Here is a 23,416-nt window from a genome sequence, read left to right as displayed (position 1 = left end):
CCACATATAAATTCCATTCTGTGGGGATGTCCGGTGTGTCCGTGAATTTCGCAATGAAGTCGGCCAGATGTTGAGATTTGATGGCCGTCCGAGCTTCGTATTGAAGGTCAAATTCAGACAACTCGACTGCCTATTGCAAGATTCTGCCTACCAAGTCTATTTTTTGTAGGATCCCTTTTATGGGTTGGTTGGTCCGAACTTTAATGGTGTGAGACTAGAAGTATGGGCGAAGTCGTCGTGATGTTAGTATGAGAGCGTAAAGCAAACTTTTCTATTTTCTGGTAGTTCAGCTCGGATCCTTGCAATGCTTTGCTGATAAAATAAATGGGTTGTTGCCCGCTGTTGTCTTCTCGAACTAGTGCTGAGGCTATTGCCCGATTTCCCACTGCGAGGTACAATACGAGTGGTTCTCTTTCCCGTGGGTGACTTAGTATAAGTGGTCGTCCCAGGAATCTTTTGAAGTCTTGGAAGGCTTACTCGCATTCCGCTGTCCATTCAAACTCCTTTCCCTTCCTTAGAGTGGCGTAGAAAGGGAGAGATCTTATTGCTGATCTGGCCAGGAATCTCGACAAGGCTGCTAACCTCCCGTTGAGTTGTTGTACCTCCTTGACACAAGTCAGACTTTTCATGTCGAGTATGGCCCTGTACTTGTCTGGGTTTGCCTCGATTCCTCTCTGTGTGATCATAAAACCCAAGAATTTACCAGCTTCTACTGCGAAGGTGCATTTTGCGGGATTGAGTCGCATGCCATGTCGTCTTATGGTGTTGAATACTTGTGTTAGATCAGATAATAACGTCTCTTCATTTTGCGTCTTTACTAGCATGTCGTCCACGTAGACCTCCATGACCTTTCCGATGTGATCCAAAAAAACCTTGTTCATTAATCTTTGGTAAGTGGCTCCCACATTTTTAAGACTGAAGGGCATAACAATGTAGCAGTAATTTGCCTTTGGGGGTTAAGAATGAGGTTTTTTCTTGGTCGGGTGGGTACATTGGGATTTGGTTATATCCCGAGTATGCATCCATGAAGGAGAGGTATTTATATCCAGAGGAGGTATCTACCAGAGCGTCGATGTTTGGGAGTGGGTAAGGATCTTTCGGGCATGCTTTGTTGAGATCGGTATAGTTGGTGCACATTCTCCACTTCCCGTTTAACTTTTTTACCAATACGACATTAGCAAGCCATAGCGGGTATTTGACTTCTCTTATGAAACCTGCCTCTAGTAGAGCTTGTAACTGTTCTTCCACAGCTTGAGAGCGTTTTGGTCCTAGCTTTCTACGCCTTTGTTGTACCGGCCGAGATCCCAGTAGACTGCTAGCTTGTGGCACATTAGCTTGGGATCTATGCCCGGCATGTCTGCGGCCTTCCATATAAAGAGGTCACGTTGTCTCGTAGAAACTGTATGAGTGATTCTTTTATGTCTCCTTTTAGAAGTGTGCCGATATTGGTTGTTTGGTCCGGGGTATCCATGATCTGGATTTTCTCTATTTCTCCTTCAGGTTGTGGGCGAAGCTCTTCCCGCCTCTGAACTCCACCGAGCTCAATTGTGTGAAATTCTTCTCCTCTGCCTCTGAGGTTTAAACTTTAGTTGTAACAGTGGCGCGCCATTCTCTGATATTCTTTTATTGTAGCTATTTCTCCTGCCGTTGGGAACTTCATGCATAGATGCGGAGTTGAGACTATTGCGCCAAGCTGATTTAATGTTGTCCGACCTATTAGGGCGTTGTAGGCTGAATTTACGTCGACTACAATGTAATCTATTTTGAGTGTTCTTGACTGATTTCCTTTTCCGAAAGTCGTGTGGAGCGAGATGTATCCTATCGGTTGGACTGGGGTATCGCCTAGCCCGAACATGCTGTCTGGATACGCTCTGAGTTCTTTTTCTTCTAGGCCGAGTTCGTCGAAAGCCGTTTTAAATATGTCGGTAGAACTCCCCTGGTCTATCAGTGTACGGTGAAGATTTGTGTTTGCTAGTATAATGGTGATGACCATGGGATCGTCATGCCCTGATACGACACCAGATGCATCTTCTTTTGTAAAGGTGATTGCCGGGATGTCGGGTGCTTCCTCCTTTCCTGCGACGTGATATACATATTTAAGATGTCTTTTACGAGAAGATTTGGAGATTCCTGCCCCGGCAAATCTTCCGTGTATCATATGGATATGTCATTTTTTCTTATGTAAAGGTGATCGCGCAATTGGTCCGACATCATCTGCTCTTCTTCTTTTTCTTTGTTCATCATCATGGGTGGCCAGATATCGATCTAGCTTTCCTTCTCGTACGAGATTTTCTATGATATTTTTTAAATCGAAACATTCATTGGTGGAGTGCCCGCGGATCCGATGGTATTCACAATATTCCGCTCGGTTTCTTCCTCCTTTTTTGCCTTTGAGTGGCCGAGCTGGTGGTATCTTTTCCGTGTTGCAAACCTCTCTATATATGTCCACAAGAGACACCCGTAGAGGGGTGTAATTGTGGTATTTTTTAATTTTTTCTCCATGTCGGTCTTCCTTCTTTTTATCCTTATCCCGTGGGTGAACCCGGCCTTCGAGGTCTCTCCTAGTCGGGAGTTTTCCTCCATGTTGATATACTTTTCCGCTTGTTCCTGCACCTCGTTCAGAGATGTGGGGTACTTTTTTTATATAGATTGACTAAAGGGTCCTTCTCGTATGCCATTAATGAGGCCCATAATAGTGGCTTCTATTGGCAGGTTCTGTATATCCATGCATGTCCTATTGAATCTTTCCATGTAGTTACGCAGGGTTTCCCGTTCTCCTTGCCTAATTCCCAGTAAGCTCGGAGCATGTTTAGCTTTGTCTTTTTGGATGGAGAATCTGGCCAGGAATTTCTTATCCATGTCGTCGAAACTTGAGATGGACCTAGGAGGGAGGTTATCGAACCATATAATTGCTGTTTTTGTTAAAGTAGTTGGAAAGGCTTTGCAACGAACTGCATCTGAGGAGTCGATGAGATACATTCTGCTTCTGAAATTGCTGAGGTGATGGCCAGAATCTGTAGTGCCATTGTATAAGGTCATGTCTGGGAGTTTAAAGTCCTTTGGGATTTTTGTCTTCATGATCTCCTTGGTGAATGGGTCTTGCTCCTTGCGAGCACTATCTTTGGGAGTGAATCGGCTGTCTTTAGTCTTGATATCAGTTTCAAGTTTTAGGAGTTTGTTTTCCAATTCCCGGCGTCACCTTATTTCCCTTTTGTAGGTCCTTCTCGGCCTCTCGTTGACGTAGGACATCTTCAAGTTGTTTTAACCGGTCTTGGAATGCATCCATCGCTCCTTCATTTAAGGAGTTCTTCTTGTTGTTGATTTGGGAAGTATCTTTTGGTGTGGTGTCCACGTTTTTATGCGGTGTTCTTTTCTCTAGATCTGAGGTGTGGTCGTTGTCATGGTCATCCGCCATGGTGGTGGAATGACTTCAGGTTCCCCGGCAATGACACCAATGTTCTGAGGGTTACCTGAAACTATAGGTCGATCTCGGACGAGATCTTCTGTACTGGTCGGAGCTGTCGTGTCCGACTTGTTGGACTTGGTGGTGGTGCTGATCCTTCATCCCCGGAGGGTGGGGGTTACCTGCAAGGGACTCCGATGCTTAAGTTAGCAAGGGTATTAAGCAGGTATTGAGTAGAATCAGAGTATGAGTTATACCTGGGTGCTCCAGTGTATTTATAATGGTGTAAAGTGACCTTTGCAGATAAGATAAGTTAGTTATCTTATCTTTTATCTTTATCTTTATCTTTCATGGGAACCGCCCTTATCTCTATAGGCTTGGGCTGCCTTTGGATTGGGGTCGTGTTCCTCTATTTGGGCCCTTTATTGGGCTTTCCTGCGATTTGGCCGAGCTCTTTAAGAGGAGGTTAGTTTGTCCTGACCTGAAGAGGTCGGTCGCTTTATCTGTAGAATCATCCCGGGTCGGACAGCTCGACCCAAGGTATGAACAGTCGGGTTGGTGGTTCCCTTGAACTTAGGTGGATTAACCTTTAAGAAGGTTGCCAGTGTCATCGGGCCCTAATCTCCACTTTCGCCATTGCCATTATTGTTCATCTATTGCCTAAGATCCTCCGCAGTGGCCTGCATAGCAGTAGCCATGTTCTCCGATGCCGTGAGTACTAGTACGACCTCTCCACAACCTCAATCGCGTCCAAGTAATAAACCTTACGTGAGTAAGGGTCGATCCCACAGAGATTGTTGGTATGAAGCAAGCTATGGTCACCTTGTAAATCTCAGTCAGGCGGATAGTCATTGATTATGGATTTTTGAAAATTAATAATAAATAATAAACATAAAATAAAGATAAAGTTACTCATGTAATCCAATGATGGGGATTTCAGATAGGTGTATGGAGGTGTTGTGTTCCTTCTGAATCTCTGCTTTTTCTACTTCTTCCTTCTAGTTTTTCATCACTCCTTTCCATGGCAAGCTGTATGTAGGGCATCACCGTTGTCAATGGCTACATCTCATCCTCTCAGTGAAAATGGTCCAAATGCTCTGTCACAACATGGCTAATCATCTGTCAGTTCTCAATAAGGTTGGAATAGAATCTAGTGATTCTTTTGCGTCTGTCACTAACACTCAGCCTTCAAGAGTTTGAAGTTCGTCACAGTCATTCAATCCCGGAATCCTACTCGGAATACCACAGACAAGGTTAGACTTTCCGGATTCCCATGAATGCCGCCATCAATTCTAGCTTATACCATGAAGATTCTGATTAAGGAATCCAAGAGATATGCGCCCGGTCTAAGGTAGAACGGAAGTGGTTGTCAATCACGCGTGTTCATAGGTGAGAATGATGATGAGTGTCACGGATCATCACATTCATCAAGTTGAAGTGCAACGAATATCTTAGAACAGGAATAAATCGAATTGGATGGAAAATAGTAGTAATTGCATTAAAACTTGAGGTACAGCAGAGCTCCACACCTTTAATCTATGGTGTGTAGAAACTCCACCGTTGAAAATACATAAGTGAAAGGTCAAGGCATGGCCGAATGGCCAGCCCCCAAAACGTGATCAATAGTCTCCTAAGATGAATAATAAAATAAAATTGAGACCAAAGATGTAACGTGGTCAAAAGACACTGAATACAATAGTAAAATGTTCTATTTATACAAAACTAGCTACTAGGGTTTACAGAGGTAAGTAATTGATGCATAAATCCACTTCCGGGGCCTACTTGGTGTGTCCTTGGGCTGAGCTTGATCTATCCACGAGCTGAGGCTTCTCTGGGAGTTGAACGCCAAGTTGTAACGTGTTTTGGGCGTTCAACTCTGGTTCATGACGTGTTTCTGGCGTTTGACTCCTGAATGCAGCATGGAACTGGCGTTGAGCGCCAATTTACGTCATCTAATTACAAATAAAGTATGGACTATTATATATTTCTGGAAAGCTCTGAATGTTTACTTTCCAACGCCGGTAAGAGCGTGCCATTTGGAATTATGTAGCTCCAGAAAATCTATTTTGAGTGCAGGGAGGTCAGATTCCAACAGCATCAGCAGTCCTGTGTCAGCCTCCTATCAGAGTTTTGCTCAGGTCCCTCAATTTCAGCCAGAAAATACCTGAAATCACAAAAAAACACACAAACTCATAGTAAAGTCCATAAATGGGAATTTAGCATAAAAACTAATGAAAACATCCCTAAAAGTAACTAGATCATACTAAAAACTACCTAAAAATAATGCCAAAAAGCGTATAAATTATCCGCTCATCACAATACCAAACTTAAATTGTTGCTTGTCCCCAAGCAACTAAAAATCAATTAGGATAAAAAGAAGATAATATACTATAAATTCCAAAATATCAATAAATATTAGTTCTAATTAGATGAGCGGGACTTGTAGCTTTTTGCCTCTGAACAGTTTTGGCATCTCACTTTTTCCCTTGAAGTTTAGAATGATTGGCATCTATAGGAACTTAGAATTTCAGATAGTTTTATTGATTTTCCTAGTTAAGTTTGTTGATTCTTGAACACAGCTACTTTCATGATTCTTGGCCGTGGCCCTAAGCACTTTATTTTTCAGTATTACCACCAGATACATAAATGTCACAGACACAAAACTGGGTGAACCTTTCCAAATTGTGACTTAGCTTTGCTAAAGTCCCCAATTAGAGTTGTCCAGAGCTCTTAAGCACACTCTTTTGCTTTGGATCACAACTTTAACCACTCAGTCTCAAGCTTTTCACTTGGACATGCATGCCATAAGCACATGGTTAGGGACAGCATGATTTAGCCGCTTAGGCCTGGATTTTATTTCCTTGGGCCCTCCTATCCATTGATGCTCAAAGCCTTGGATCCTTTTTACCCTTGCCTTTTGGTTTTAAGGGCTATTGGCTTTTTCTGCTTGCTTTTTCTTTCTTTCTTTCTATTTTTTTTCGCCACTTTTTTTTTTTTTGCTATTCACTGCTTTTTCTTGCTTCAAGAATCAATTTCATGATTTTTCAGATTATCAATAGCATTTCTCTTTGTTCATCATTCTTTCAAGAGCCAACAATTTTAAAATTCATAAACAACAAGATCAAAAATATGCACTATTCAAGCATTCATTCAGAAAACAAAAAGCATTGTCACCACATCAATATAATTAAACTAAATTCAAGGATAAATTTGAAATTCATGTACTTCTTGTTCTCTTTTAATTTAAAAACATTTTTTATTTAAGAAAGGTAAAGGATTCATGGAATTATTCATAGCCTTAAGACATAGTTACTAAATACTAATGATTGTGAAGTAGAGACACAAAACATAGATGAACATATAATATAAAAACCGAAAAGCAGAAAAATATAAGAACAAGGAATGGGTCCACCTTAGTGGCATCTTCTTCTTGAAGGACCAATGATGTCCTTAAGCTCTTCTATGTCCCTTCCTTGCCTTTGTTGCTCCTCCCTCATTGCTCTTTGATCTTCTCTTATGTCATGGAGAATGATGGAGTGCTCTTGATGTTCCACCCTTAATTGATCCACATTATAACTCAAATCTTCTAAGGAAGTGTTGAGTTGTTCCCAATAGTTGTTGGGAGGAAAGCGCATCCATTGAGGCATCTCCGGGATTTCTTGGTGATGAGCTTCCTCATGCGTCTCTTGGGTTCCATGAGTGGGCTCTCTTGTTTGCTCCATCCTTTTCTTAGTGATGGACTTGTCCTCCTCAATGAGGATGTCTCCTTCTATGATAACTCCAGCTGAGTAACATAGATGGCAAATAAGATGAGGAAAAGCTAGCTGGTGCGCGAAATTGTGAACAATACTTTTTCACAACTCTCATAATCCCTGGTCATGAACTCCAAAAACTTGGTGGTTCAATTCCATGGCATTACACAACTTCGCACAACTAACCAGCAAGTGCATTGGGTCGTCCAAGTAATACCTTACGTGAGTAAGGGTCGATCCCACGGAGATTGTTAGCATTGAAGCAAGCTATGGTCATCTTGTAAATCTTAGTCAGGCAAACTCAAATGTATATGATGATGAACGAAAATAATATAAAAGATAAAGATAGTGATACTTATGTATATCATTGGTGTAAGAGCTTCAGACAAGCGTATGAAGATGCCTTCCCTTCCGTCTCTCTGCTTTCCTACTGCCTTCATCCAATCCTTCTTACTCCTTTCCATGGCAAGCTCGTGTAGGGTTTCACTGTTGTCAGCAGCTACCTCCCATCCGCGCAGTGAAAGCTAATGCACGCACTCTGTCATAGTACTGCCAATCACCGGTTTGGTTCCCTCCCCTACTGGAATAGAATCACTCTTTTGCGTCTGTCACTAACGCCCAGTAGGTTACAGGTTTGAAGCACGTCACAGTCATTCAATCATTGAATCCTACTCAGAATACCACAGACAAGGTTAGACCTTCCGGATTCTCTTGAATGCTGCCATCAAGTCCTGCCTTTACCACGAAGACTCTGATCTCACGGAATGGTTGGCTCGTTTGTCAGGCGAGCACTCGGTTGTCAGGCGATCAACCATGCATCGTGCAATCAGGAATCCAAGAGATATTCACTAAGCCTCATATGCTTGTAGAACAAGAATGGTTGTCAGTCACCTTGTTCATGGGTGAGAATGGTGATGGGCGTCAATCATCACCTTCATCATGTTGAAGAACAAGTGATATCTTGGACAAAGAACAAGCGGAATTGAATGGAAGAACAATAGTAATTTGCATTAATACTCGAGGTACAGCAGAGCTCCACACCTTAATCTATGGTGTGTAGAAACTCCACCGTTGAAAATACATAAGAACAAGGTCTAGGCATGGCCGAATGGCCAGCCTCCCAATGATCTTAAGATAGCATAAAACGAAGATAGCTACCAAAAGTCTCCTAATACAATAGTAAAAGGTCCTACTTATAGAAAACTAGTACATAGATGAGTAAATGACATAAAAATCCACTTCCGGGCCCACTTGGTGTGTGCTTGGGCTGAGCAATGAAGCAATTTCGTGTAGAGACTCCTCTTGGAGTTAAACGCCAGCTTTAGTGCCAGTTTGGGCGTTTAACTCCCAATTAGGTGCCAGTTCCGGCGTTTAACGCTGGAATTTCTTGAGGTGACTTTGAACGCCGGTTTGGGCCATCAATCTTGGGCAAAGTATGGACTATTATATATTGCTGGAAAGCCCAGGATGTCTACTTTCCAACGCCATTGAGAGCGCGCCAATTGGGCTTCTGTAGCTCCAGAAAATCCACTTCGAGTGCAGGGAGGTCAGAATCCAACAGCATCTGCAGTCCTTTTGAGTCTCTGGATCAGATTTTTGCTCAGATCCCTCAATTTCAGCCAGAAAATACCTGAAATCACAGAAAAACACACAAACTCATAGTAAAGTCCAGAAAAGTGAATTTTAACTAAAAACTAATAAAATATACTAAAAACTAACTAAAGGATACTAAAAACATACTAAAAACAATGCCAAAAAGCATACAAATTATCCGCTCATCACAACACCAAACTTAAATTGTTGCTTGTCCCCAAGCAACTGAAGATCAAATAAGATAAAAAGAAGAGAATATGCAATGAACTCCAAAAACATCTATGAAGATCAGTATTAATTAGATGAGCGGGGCTTTTATCTTTTTGCCTCTGAATAGTTTTGGCATCTCACTCTATCCTTTGTAATTCAGAATGATTGGCTTCTTTAGGAACTCAGAATCCAGATAGTGTTAGTGATTCTCCTAGTAAAGTATGATGATTCTTGAACATAGCTATTTCTTGAGTCTTGGCCGTGGCCCAAAGCACTATGTCTTCCAGTATTACCACCGGATACATACATGCCACAGACACATAATTGGGTGAACCTTTTCAGATTGTGACTTAGCTTTGCTAAAGTCCCCAATTAGAGGTGTCCAGGGTTCTTAAGCACACTCTTATTTGCCTTGGATCACAACTTTATTTCTTTCTTTTTCTCTTTTTTTTTTTCTTTTCGGTTTTTTTTTTTCGTTTGCTTGCTTTCTTTCTTGCTTCAAGAATCATTTTTATGATTTTTCAGATCCTCAGTAACATGTCTCCTTTTTCATCATTCTTTCAAGAGCCAATATTCATGAACCACAAATTCAAAAGACATATGCACTGTTCAAGCATACATTCAGAGAACAAAAGTGTTGCCACCACATCAAAATAATTAAACTATTATAAAATTCAGAATTCATGCAGTTCTTTCCTTTTCAATTAAGCACGTTTTTATTCAAGAAAGGTGATGGATTCATAGGACATTCATAACTTTAAGGCATAGACACTAAGACACTAATGATCACAAGACACAAACATGGACAAACATAAAGCATAAAAATCGAAAAACAGAAGAATAAAGAACAAGGAAATCAAGGAACGGGTCCACCTTAGTGATGGCGGCTCTTTCTTGCTCTTGAAGATCCTATGGAGTGCTTGAGCTCCTCAATGTCTCTTCCTTGTCTTTGTTGCTCCTCCCTCATGATTCTTTGGTCTTCTCTAATTTCATGGAGGAGAATGGAGTGTTCTTGATGCTCCACCCTTAGTTGTCCCATGTTGGAACTCAATTCTCCTAGGGAGGTGTTTAATTGCTCCCAATAATTTTGTGGAGGAAAGTGCATCCCTTGAGGAATCTCAGGGATCTCATGGTGAGAGGGGTCTCTTGTGTACTCCATCCTTTTCTTGATGATGGGCTTGTCCTCATCAATGGGGGTATCTCCCTCTATGTCAACTCCAACTGAATAACAGAGGTGACAGATGAGATGAGGAAAGGCTAACCTTGCCAAAGTGGAGGTCTTGTCCGCCACCTTGTAGAGTTCTTGAGCTATAACCTCATGAACTTCTATTTCTTCTCCAATCATGATGCTATGGATCATGATAGCCCGGTCTATGGTAACTTCGGACCGGTTGCTAGTGGGAATGATTGAGCGTTGTATGAACTCTAACTATCCTCTAGCCACGGGCTTGAGGTCATGCCTTCTCAATTGAACCGGCTTTCCTCTTGAATCTTGCCTCCATTGTGCGCCCTCTTCACATATGGTTGTGAGGACTTGGTCCAACCTTTGATCAAAGTTGACCCTTCTAGTGTAAGGATGCTCATCTCCTTGCATCATAGGCAAGTTGAACGCCACCCTCACACTCTCCGGACTAAGATCCAAGTATTTCCCCCGAACCATAGTGAGATAATTCTTTGGATTCGGGTTCACACTTTGGTCATGGTTCTTGGTGATCCATGCATTGGCATAGAACTCTTGAACCATCAAGATTCCGACTTGTTGAATGGGGTTGGTGAGTACTTCCCAACCTCTTCTTCGGATCTCATGGCGGATCTCCGGATATTCACCCTTTTTGAGTGAAAAGGGGACCTCGGGGATCACCTTCTTCAAGGCCACAACTTCATAGAGGTGGACTTGATGCACCCTTGAGAGGAATCTATCCATCTCCCATGACTCGGAGGTGGAAGTTTTTGCTTTCCCTTTCCTCTTTTTAGAGGTTTCTCCGGCCTTGGATGCCATAATGGTTATGAAAAAGCAACGCTTTTACCACACCAAACTTAAAAGGTTTGCTCGTCCTCGAGCAAAAAAGAAAGAAGAGAGTAGAAGAAGAAGAAATGAGGAAGAGGGGGAAGATGGTGTGTTCGGCCAAGAAGGGAAAGAAGGGGTGTTTAGGTTGTGTGAAAATGAAGGGTTGAAGAAGGGTATATATAGGAGAGAGGGGGATAATGGTTCGGCCATTGAGGGTGGGTTTGGGAGGGAAAGTGGTTTGAATTTGAAGGGTGAGGTTGGTGGGGATTTATGAAGGATGGATGTGAGTGGTGAAGAGAAAGATGGGATTTGATAGGTGAAGGGTTTTTGGGGAAGAGGTATTGAGGTGATTGGTGAGTGGGGGAAGAAGAGAGAGATTGATGGTGGGGTCCTGTGGGGTCCACAGATCCTGTGGTGTCAAGGAAAAGTCATCCCTGCACCAAATGTTGCTCAAAATCACGTTTTGAGCTATTTCTGGCGTTAAACGCCGGGCTGGTGATCATTCCTGGCGTTTAACGCCAGGTTGTTGCCCTTTACTGGCGTTTAACGCCAGTCTGGTGCCCCTTTCTGGCGTTAAACGCCCAGAATGGTGCCAGACTGGGCGTTAAACGCCCAACAGCTAGCATTACTGGCGTTTGAACGCCAGCTTCTTCTCCTCCAGGGTGTGCTGTTTTTCTTCCTATTTTTCATTCTGTTTTTGCTTTTTTCATTGTTTTTGTGACTTCTTATGATCATCAACCTACAAAAAAGATAAAATAACAAAAGAAAATAGTTAACTATAAAACATTGGGTTGCCTCCCAACAAGCGCTTCTTTAATGTCATTAGCTTGACAGAGGACTCTCATGGAGCCTCAGAAATACTCAGAACCGTGTTGGAACCTCCCAACACCAAACTTAGAGTTTGAATGTGGGGGTTCAACACCAAACTTAGAGTTTGGTTGTGGCCTCCCAACACCAAACTTAGAGTTTGACTGTGGGGGCTCTGCTTGGCTCTGTTTTGAGAGAAGCTCTTCATGCTTCCTCTCCATGATGATAGAGGGATGTCCTTGGGCCTTAAACACCAAGGATTCTCCATTCACTTGAATGATCAACTCTCCTCTATCAACATCAATCACAACCTTTGCTGTGGCTAGGAAGGGTCTGCCAAGGATGATGGATTCATCCATGCACTTCCCAGTCTCTAGGACTATGAGGTCAGTAGGGATGTAATGGTCTTCAATCTTCACCAAAACATTCTCTACAAGTCCATGAGCTTGTTTTCTTGAATTGTCTGCCATCTCTAATGAGATTCTTGCAGTTTGCACCTCAAAGATCCCTAATTTCTCCATTACAGAGAGGGGCATGAGGTTTACACTTGACCCTAAGTCACACAAGGCCTTCTTGAAGGTCATGGTGCCTATGGTACAAGGTATAGAAAACTTCCCAGGATCTTGCCTCTTTTGAGGCAGTTTCTGCCTAGACAAGTCATCCAGTTCTTTGGTGAGCAAAGGTGGTTCATCCTCCCAAGTCTCATTTCCAAATAACTTGTCATTTAGCTTCATGATTGCTCCAAGGTATTTAGCAACTTGCTCTTCAGTGACATACTCATCCTCTTCAGAGGAAGAATACTCATCAGAGCTCATGAATGGCAGAAGTAAGTCCAATGGAATCTCTATGGTCTCATTTTGAGCCTCAGATTCCCATTGTTCCTCATTGAGGAACTCAGAGGAGATTGGTACACGCCCACTGAGGTCTTCCTCAGTGGCGTCCTCCTCCTCTCTTTCCTCTCCATATTCGGCCATGTCTATGGCTTTGCACTCTCCTTTTGGATTTTCTTCTGTATTACTTGGGAGAGTGCTAGGAGGGAGTTCAGTAACTTTCTTGCTCAGCTGACCCACTTGTCCTTCCAAATTTCTGATGGAGGACCTTGTTTCATTCATGAAACTTTGAGTGGTCTTTATTAGATCAGAGACCATTGTTGCTAAGTCAGAAGTATTCTGCTTAGAACTCTCTGTCTGTTGCTGAGAAGATGATGGAAAAGGCTTGCCATTGCTAAACCTGTTTCTTCCACCATTATTGTTATTGAAACCTTGTTGAGGTCTCTCTTGATTCTTTCATGAGAAATTGGGGTGATTTCTCCATGAAGAATTGTAGGTGTTTCCATAGGGTTCTCCTAGGTAATTCACCTCTTCCATTGAAGGGTTCTCAGGATCATAGGCTTCTTCCTCAGATGAAGCTTCCTTAGTACTGCTTGGTGCATTTTGCATTCCAGACAGACTTTGAGAAATCAAATTGACTTGTTGAGTCAATATTTTATTCTGAGCCAAAATGGCATTCAGAGTATCAATCTCAAGAACTCCTTTCTTCTGATTAGTCCCATTGTTCACAGGATTCCTTTCAGAAGTGTACATGAATTGGTTATTTACAACCATTTCAATCAATTCTTGAGCTTCTGCAGGCGTCTTCTTCAGATGAAGAGATCTTCCAGCAGAGCTATCCAAAGACATCTTGGATAGTTCAGAGAGACCATCATAGAAAATACCTATGATGCTCCATTCAGAAAGCATGTCAGAAGGACATTTTCTGATTAATTGTTTGTATCTTTCCCAAGCTTCATAGAGGGATTCTCCATCCTTCTGTCTGAAGGTTTGGACTTCCACTCTAAGCTTACTCCATCTTTGTGGTGGAAAGAACTTTGCCAAGAAGGCATTGACTAGCTTTTCCCAAGAGTCCAGGCTTTCTTTAGGTTGAGAATCCAACCATATTCTAGCTCTGTCTCTTACAGCAAAAGGGAATAGCATCAGTCTATAGACCTCAGGGTTAACCCCATTAGTCTTGACTGTGTCACAGATTTGCAAGAATTCAGCTAAGAACTGATGAGGATCTTCCATTGGAAGTCCATGGAACTTGCAATTCTGTTGCATTAGAGAAACTAATTAAGGCTTAAGCTCAAAGTTGTTTGCTTCAATGGCAGGGATAGAGATGCCTCTCCCATAGAAATCAGGAGTAGGTGCAGTAAAGTCACCCAGCACCTTCCTTGCATTGTTGGCATTGTTGTTGTTTTCGGCTGCCATGGGTTCTTCTTCCTTGAAGAATTCGGTCAGGTCCTCTAAAGAGAGTTGTGCTTTGGCTTCTCTTAGCTTTCTCTTCAGGGTCCTCTCAAGTTCAGGATCAGCTTCAACAAGAATGCCTTTGTCTCTGCTCCTGCTCATATGAAAGAGAAGAGAACAAGAAAATGTGGAATCCTCTATGTTACAGTATAGAGATTCCTTGAAGTGTCAGAGGAAAAGAGAAATAGAAAGAAGAAGGAGAAGAAGAATTCGAACTTTAATTAGATAAGGTTCGAATTGTGCATTGAGAAGGAGTAGTACTCCATAAATAGAAGGATGTGGGAAGGAGGGAAGAGAATTTTCGAAAATTCAATTAAAAGATTTTGAAAACATTTTGAAAATTTGATTGAAAATTTTCGAAAATTGAAAGTGGAAAAGAAATCAAGTGATTTTTGAAAAAGATTTTGAAATTAGAAATCAAAAAGATTTGATTGAAAACTTATTTTGAAAAAGATGTGATTGAGAAGATATGATTTGAAAATAATTTTAAAAGATATGATTTGAAAACAATTTGAAAAGATATGATTTTAAAAATTAATGACTTGCCTAACAAGAAAAGATATGATTCAAACATAAAACCTTCCTCAACAGAAAAGGCAAAAAATGTTCAATCAAATCATTAATTGTTAGTAAGTATCTTTGAAAAAGGAAAGAAATTGATTTGAAAACATTTGATTGAAAAGATATGATTTGAAAAAGATTTGATTTTGAAAAACTTTGAAAACTTAAAAAAAATTGATTTTGAAAACAAAATCTTCCCCCTAGCACCATCCTGGCGTTAAACGCCCAGAATGGTATACATTCTGGCGTTTAACGCCCAAAATGCTACCTTTTTGGGCGTTAAACGCCCAACCAGGTACCCTGGCTGGCGTTTAAACGCCAGTCTGCCTTCTTCACTGGGCATTTTTGAATGCTCAGCTTTTTCTGTATAATTCCTCTGCAGTATGTTCTGAATCTTCAATTCTTTGTATTATTGACTTGAAAAGACACAAATTAAAAATATTTTGGATTTTTAATAATCAAAATGCAACAAGAATCAAATAACAATGCATGCAAGACACCAAACTTAGCAGTTTGTGTACTACTGACACTATATGAGACACATAAACACTCAAGCCAAAAGAATTCAAAGATCAAACAAAGAAATATATGCATGGATTTGAAAAATATAACAAAAACATGCATTTGACACCAAACTTAGATGAGACTCTAGACTCAAACAAGAAATATTTTTGGATTTTATGGTTTTGCAAATTTTTTTTTTTTGTGTTTTTCGAAAATTAAGTGGAAAAAGGTATCAAAATTCTTAATGAGAATTCCAGGAATCAGTGCAATGCTAGTCTAAGACTCCGGTCCAGGCATTAGACATGGCTTCACAGCCAGCCAAGCTTTCAAGGAAAGCTTCGGTCCAAAGCACTAGACATGACCAAAGGTCAGCCAAGCCTTAGCAGATCACTGCTCCAAAAGCAAGGTTGATGAAAATCAACAAGCTCTTGTGGTGATAAGTTGAAACCTCGGTCCAATCAGATTAGACATGGCTTCTCAGCCAGCCAGATTTCAACAAATCATCATGAAACTCTAGAATTCATCTTCAAGAATTTCGAAAAAAAATAAATACCTAATCTAAGCAACAAGATGAACCGTCAGTTGTCCAAACTAGAACAATCCCAGGCATTGTTACCAAAAGCTTGCTCAAAACTTGAACATTCCCCGGCAACGGCGCCAAAAACTTGGTGCGCGAAATTGTGAACAATACTTTTTCACAACTCTCATAATCCCTGGTCATGAACTCCAAAAACTTGGTGGTTCAATTCCATGGCATTACACAACTTCGCACAACTAACCAGCAAGTGCACTGGGTCGTCCAAGTAATACCTTACGTGAGTAAGGGTCGATCCCACGGAGATTGTTAGCATTGAAGCAAGCTATGGTCATCTTGTAAATCTTAGTCAGGCAAACTCAAATGTATATGATGATGAACGAAAATAATATAAAAGATAAAGATAGTGATACTTATGTATATCATTGGTGTAAGAGCTTCAGACAAGCGTATGAAGATGCCTTCCCTTCCGTCTCTCTGCTTTCCTACTGCCTTCATCCAATCCTTCTTACTCCTTTCCATGGCAAGCTCGTGTAGGGTTTCACTGTTGTCAGCAGCTACCTCCCATCCGCGCAGTGAAAGCTAATGCACGCACTCTGTCACAGTACTGCCAATCACCGGTTTGGTTCCCTCCCCTACCGGAATAGAATCACTCTTTTGCGTCTGTCACTAACGCCCAGTAGGTTACAGGTTTGAAGCACGTCACAGTCATTCAATCATTGAATCCTACTCAGAATACCACAGACAAGGTTAGACCTTCCGGATTCTCTTGAATGCTGCCATCAAGTCCTGCCTTTACCACGAAGACTCTGATCTCACGGAATGGTTGGCTCGTTTGTCAGGCGAGCACTCGGTTGTCAGGCGATCAACCATGCATCGTGCAATCAGGAATCCAAGAGATATTCACTAAGCCTCATATGCTTGTAGAACAAGAATGGTTGTCAGTCACCTTGTTCATGGGTGAGAATGGTGATGGGCGTCAATCATCACCTTCATCATGTTGAAGAACAAGTGATATCTTGGACAAAGAACAAGCGGAATTGAATGGAAGAACAATAGTAATTTGCATTAATACTCGAGGTACAGCAGAGCTCCACACCTTAATCTATGGTGTGTAGAAACTCCACCGTTGAAAATACATAAGAACAAGGTCTAGGCATGGCCGAATGGCCAGCCTCCCAATGATCTTAAGATAGCATAAAACGAAGATAGCTACCAAAAGTCTCCTAATACAATAGTAAAAGGTCCTACTTATAGAAAACTAGTACATAGATGAGTAAATGACATAAAAATCCACTTCCGGGCCCACTTGGTGTGTGCTTGGGCTGAGCAATGAAGCAATTTCGTGTAGAGACTCCTCTTGGAGTTAAACGCCAGCTTTAGTGCCAGTTTGGGCGTTTAACTCCCAATTAGGTGCCAGTTCCGGCGTTTAACGCTGGAATTTCTTGAGGTGACTTTGAACGCCGGTTTGGGCCATCAAATCTTGGGCAAAGTATGGACTATTATATATTGCTGGAAAGCCCAGGATGTCTACTTTCCAACGCCGTTGAGAGCGCGCCAATTGGGCTTCTGTAGCTCCAGAAAATCCACTTCGAGTGCAGGGAGGTCAGAATCCAACAGCATCTGCAGTCCTTTTGAGTCTCTGGATCAGATTTTTGCTCAGATCCCTCAATTTCAGCCAGAAAATACCTGAAATCACAGAAAAACACACAAACTCATAGTAAAGTCCAGAAAAGTGAATTTTAACTAAAAACTAATAAAAATATACTAAAAACTAACTAAAGGATACTAAAAACATACTAAAAACAATGCCAAAAAGCATACAAATTATCCGCTCATCACTAGCCTTGCCAAAGTAGAGGACTTATCGGCTATTTTGTAGAATTCATGGGAGATGACTTCATGAACTTCTACTTCCTCTCCAATCATGATGCTATGAATCATGATGGCCCGATCCACAGTAACTTCAGATTGGTTGCTAGTGGGGATGATGGAGCGTTGAATGAACTCCAACCATCCTCTAGCTATAGGCTTGAGGTCCAGTCTTCTTAGTTGAACCGGCTTGCCTTTGGAGTCTCTTTTCCATTGAGCTCCTTCCACACATATGTCCATAAGGACTTGGTCCAACCTTTGATTAAAGTTGACCCTTCTAGTATAGGGGCGTGCATCTCCTTGCATCATGGGTAAGTTGAACGCCAACCTCACATTTTCCGGACTAAAATCTAAGTATTTCCCCCGAACCATTGTAAGATAATTCTTTGGATTCGAGTTCACACATTGATCATGGTTCCTAGTGATCCATGCATTGGCATAGAACTCTTGAACCATTAAGATTTCGACTTGTTGAATGGGGTCGGTTAGAACTTCCCAACCTCTTCTTTGGATCTCATGTCGGATCTCCGGATACTCATTTTTCTTGAGCTTGAAAGGGACCTCAGGGATCACCTTCTTCTTGGCCACAACATCATAGAAGTGGTCTTGATGGGCTTTGGAGATGAATATTTCCATCTCCCATGACTCGGAGGTGGAAGCTTTTGTCTTCCCTTTCCCTTTTCTAGAGGATTCTCCGGTCTTAGGTGCCATCAATGGTTATGGAAAAACAAAAAGCTTATGCTTTTACCACACCAAACTTAAAATATTGCTCACCCTCGAGCAAGAGAAGAAAGAAAAGAAGAAGAAGAAGAAGAAGAGAAAATATGGAGGAGTGTGAGGGGGAGGTGTATTCGGCCAAGGTATAGAAGAGGGGATTGTATTGTGTGAAAATGAAGTAGAATGGAGGGGTTTATATAGGGAAGGGAGAGAGGGTAAGTTCGGCCATTTAGGGTGGGTTTGGGTAGGAAAGATTTTTCAATTTTGAAGGTAGGTGGGGTTTACGGGGAAGAGTGGATGGATGTGAGTGGTAAAGGGGGTAATTGGGAAGAGAGATTGAGGTGATTGGTGAAGGGTTTTTGGGAAAGTGTGTTATAGAATTATTAGGAGGTAAGGTGAGAATATGTTAGGTGGGGATCCTGTGGGGTCCACAGATCCTGAGGTGTCAAGGATTTACATTCCTGCACCAATTAGGCATGTAAAATGCCTTTGCATGCAATTCTGGCGTTTAAACGCCGAAGTGATGCACGTTCTGGGCGTTCAACGCCCATGTGTAGCATGTTTCAGGCGTTGAACGCCAGTTCCATGCTTGTTACTAGCGTTCAGCGCCAGCTTTCCTCAGGGCATATTCCTGGCGTTCAAACGCCAAGATGTTGCTTGTTTCTGGCGTTCAGCGCCAGATCCATGCTCTGTTCTGGCGTTGAACGCCAGCCAGATGCTCAAACGCCAGTAAGTCCTTCCTCCAGGGTGTGATTTTTCTTTTGCTGTTTTTTATTCTGTTTTTAATTTTAATATTTTTTCGTGACTCCACATGATCATGAACCTAATAAAACACAAAATAACAATTAAATAAAAATAAAATTAGATAAATAAAAATTGGGTTGCCTCCCAAAAAGCACTTCTTTAATGTCAATAGCTTGACAGTGGGCTCTCATGGAGCCTCACAGGTGATCAGGTCAATGTTGTATAGTCCCAACACCAAACTTAGAGTTTGGTTGTGGCCTTGATAAACCCATATTTTACAGTTTATCTTGTACTTAATTGAGTGGATTTTATCAACTCTTTACCCATTTATTCATACTATTTGCATGGTTTTGTATTTGCCTTCCTAATTATGTGCTTTGATTGAAAATATGCTTCTTTGACCTTAATTTTATTAATATTAATTCTCCTTTTATACCATTAGATGCCTTGATATGTGTGTTAAGTGTTTTCAGAGATTACAAGGCAGGAATGGCTCAGAGGATGGAAAGGAAGCATGCAAAAGTGGAAGGAATACAAGAAGTTGGAGAAACTGCTAAGCTGTCCAGCCTGACCTCTTCGCACTCAAACAGCGATAACTTTAGCTACAGTGGTCCAAACGACGCGGTTTCAGTTGTTTTGAAAAGCTAACGTCCGGGGCTTCGATTTGATATATAATTTGTCATAGCTTCTCCGATGCCAGGCGACACGAACGCGTGACCTGGCAGGAACGCAACCCGCGCGGCCGCGTGAGCCATGTAGCCACGTCACTTTTCCGCGACCTGTACGGACTAGAAAACGCTGGAAGTGATTTCTGGGCTGTTTCTGACCCAGTTTTCGACTCAGAGGACACAAATTAGAGGCTATAAAGTGGGGGAATGCATCCATTCATAATCATGCCATTCATAATTCACTTTTCATGTTTTAGATGTAGTTTTAGAGAGAGAGGTTCTCTCCTCTCTCTCTCTTAGGATTAGGATTTAGGACTTCTCTTAGTTTTAAGAGTGACTCTCGATCCCAGGTTTAATATTCCTTTTACTTTATATTTTCTTCCATTTGGAATACTCTAATGCTTTTACTTGTATCTGATTTATGTTGCTCAATTGGCTTATGAATTTTCCATGTTAAGATTTGAATATTTTATTTAATGTTATTTGAGGTATTTCAGTTTATGATTGTTTTATTTATGAATGCTTTTAATTTAATTTAGATATTTTTCCTTTTGGTTTTGGTTAAGAAATCAGTAACTCAGGAGTTATCCAACTCAACAGCATAATTGATAATTGTTATCTTGCTAATTAAATTGAACTTCAATAATCCCAATCTATTCTTAGGAATTAACTAGGAATTGAAGATCTCACTAATTAGTCACTTGACCTTCCCTTGCTCTAACAAGGGTTAACTAAGTGGAGTTACGATTCAATTTTCATTATTATTGATAAGAATAACTAAGTCTGGATTTCCAATTTCTTGTACCTTGCCAAAGGATTTGTTTTATAGTATTTATTTATTTTAATTGTCATTTAAATTATTTGCCATATTTATTCCTCATTCTCAAAACCCCAATTTTATCTTTTTCATAGCCAATAACAAGAACATACCTCCATGCAATTCCTTGAGAAGACGACCCGAGGTTTAAATACTCGGTTATCAATTTTAAAGGGGTTTGTTACTTGTGACAACCAAAACGTTTGCACGAAAGGATTTCTGTCGGTTTAGAGACTATATCTACAACGTGACTGTATTTATGAACTTCTTTACTGGCAAAAATCCTAACGTCAAAATGGCGCCGTTTATCTGTTTATCTGTTTCAGCTCTTCCCTCTTATTTTAATTGTTTATTTTAATTGTTTATCTGTTTCAGCTCTTCCCTCTTATTTCTGATATCTAGTATGAATTATCACCCCTCTCGCTTTGAGTTTGGTTCTAACTTTGTTGAAGGAAATAGAAACCACAGCAGGAATATGCATCAAGGTCAGACCAATCAAGGATGGATGGAGCCAAGAGGATCTAATCAACCCTTTAGGCAACAACACCCTCCGACATATCCTGGACAAAGACCATTCTACAATGTATACCCAGCTGAAAGATACGGTGGACAACCTTGTAACTACCAACAAGCCCCACCCCGTGCATATAGGCCACCCTTTCAACATAACCTCGAACTACCACACTCACAAGCTTCTTTTCATCATTCGCCACCATATGATCCTTCCTTACCCCAGTACCAACCCAATCACTCCCAATCACCACCACCCTATTTTATATCATGTCCAAGTCCGGCAACCCGAGAAGTAGAGGTTCGCCTAAAAGAAACAGTAGATAATCTTCAAACCACCATTCGACAACTGGAGCAAGCAGTAATTCAATGGGTTTTTAGGTGCTCAAATATACAAGGATCAGCCACAACTTCATATGGACAGTCTAATGAAGAGCGGAGCATGAAAGAGATACTAGAAACTCCAGTGGACAAGACAGGAAATGAATTTGTACTAGAACAAGTAGAAGAAGCTGTCATTGTTCAAGAAGAAGAGTTGGTTGAAGATCTAGGAGATGCTGAACCTCCATGGGAATCCAAAGCTGAGGATAACTCCGTTAGGGACGTTACAGTTGATGTTGAGGAGGGTGTACAACCTCCAAAGCATATCATGGTTGAAGACTTTGAAGGAGACGATCAAGAGATGGATTCAATCATTAATGAATTCTTATCTATATTTGAATCCTCTCCCATTGGACTTGACATGGAGATTACAGAAGAAGAAACACAACCTCCCTTGCCCTTGGTGAACACTGAAGAAGAGATTGAATTGGAAGAAATCCACCAAGAGGAAGAGGTTGATATTGAAGAAGATTGCCAAGAGGTGGAAGATGTCGAAGAAGAGCACAAGGGAGTGGAGCTTGCACGTTCATTAGAAACACCTCCCCCTAAGTTGCCATCATCCTTCACAATATTCAAGTGGGTGAAATTCATATCCCCTAGCTTTCTAATTCCACTTGAATACGGGCTACTGGAGACGGATGGTCAACTTAGAGCTCTCTGTGGTATTAAGAGTAAGAAAAAGATGGTCAGTGATAAGATTTATCCTACAAGGTTCAACTTGGTTGTGTGCTCAACATTCAAACGCAAAGGTTAGTTTAGAGCTCAACTAACTGGGTCTAGGAAGTTGTTTGGCAGCTCTAGTGAGAATTCAAATTGCTTGCTACCCGGATGGAATCATGATGATCTACACAAAGACGTGTGCAAAGGCAAGGTCTGGGACCCCGGAATCCATTCTATCAATCACCACTCTTGGGGCCTTGTCACTTGCTTTAACTTACTTGAAGGCTTTCTACGCCTAGTTTGGGACCCCGGAGGCTACTGGAAGTACAAACATTGGTGGGGATTCCTGGATCAGTACAAGCATAAACCACCATAACAGGAAGCTCACCAATTGTCCAACTTAAGGACTTTAACTAAAAGTGCTAGGTGGGAGACAACCCACCATGGTATGATCGTTCCTTTTGCAATTTTAATTTTATTCAGTTTTATTTGTTTTTGAGTTTTATTTTATTTTATTGAACCTGGAATCATGCATAGCATTCACATTAAGCATTGCATTTTGCATACTGCATAAAAAAAATGCCACGCGACGCGACCGCATCAGCGACGCGTCTGCGTCGCAAGGAGAGGGGAGAAAATAAAAATGAACAGAGAGTCACGCTGGAGCGTGGCTGGAGGCGTGCCAGTGGCACAAATCGACCCACGCGATCGCGCCGCTAACGCGTCCGCGTCACATGGGCATAATGGCCTCCCACGTGACCGCGTGCCCCACGCGGCCGCGTGCCCTGATTTTCGACGTCAAAAAGGTGCATGGCCGAAAGTTGTGCTGGAATTGGGCTGGACTCGTGCTAGAAGCCCAAGCCCTCCCACGCAACCGCGTGCCCCACGCGGCCGTGTCGTTTTCCAAAAATGGCCATCCACGCGATCGCGTCACCCACGCGATTGCGTCACCCCAATTTTGGCTAATAAATTAATTTGAACAGAGAGTTGTGCTGGCGCGAGTAACATGGGTCACGCGACCGCATGACCAACGCGACCGCGTGACCGACGCGACCGCGTCCCCTTACTTAAAGCAAAATCGCGCGAACGCGTGCCCTACGCGTCCGCGTCGCTTACGCCGCACAGCTTATCCTAATTTGCCAAATATCTTGTCTTTTCTTCCCCAATCCTAATTTTTCCTCCCTCCTTTCTTCTTCCCTTCTTTCCCTTCTAATTCTTCTTATTTTTCTTTTTATTTTATTTTAATTTATTTGCATACTTTCATTCTTTGCATTATTTTCATTGGTGTTGGAATTTTATTTGGGTCATTGTGGATTGCTGCAGAATTATTTGACAATTATATATTACTTTTTAAAGGGTGCTTGCATGTTCAATTTAATACTTTCTATACCT

The 23,416-nt window shown here is 41.6% G+C and overlaps 1 non-coding gene across 1 annotated transcript; it reads left to right on the top strand.

Moving 5' to 3' along the window:
• The first annotated feature begins 13,506 nt into the window (after positions 1-13,506).
• Positions 13,507-13,614, top strand: LOC130984747 (small nucleolar RNA R71). The gene has a single exon (XR_009088659.1). It is a non-coding gene; the product is annotated as a small nucleolar RNA R71 (small nucleolar RNA).
• Positions 13,615-23,416: the final 9,802 nt, after the last annotated feature.

This window comes from Arachis stenosperma, chromosome 5, assembly GCF_014773155.1.
Source record: "Arachis stenosperma cultivar V10309 chromosome 5, arast.V10309.gnm1.PFL2, whole genome shotgun sequence".
In the NCBI taxonomy this organism is placed as follows: Eukaryota; Viridiplantae; Streptophyta; class Magnoliopsida; order Fabales; family Fabaceae; genus Arachis; species Arachis stenosperma.
This window is presented reverse-complemented; position numbering and strand designations above follow the sequence as displayed.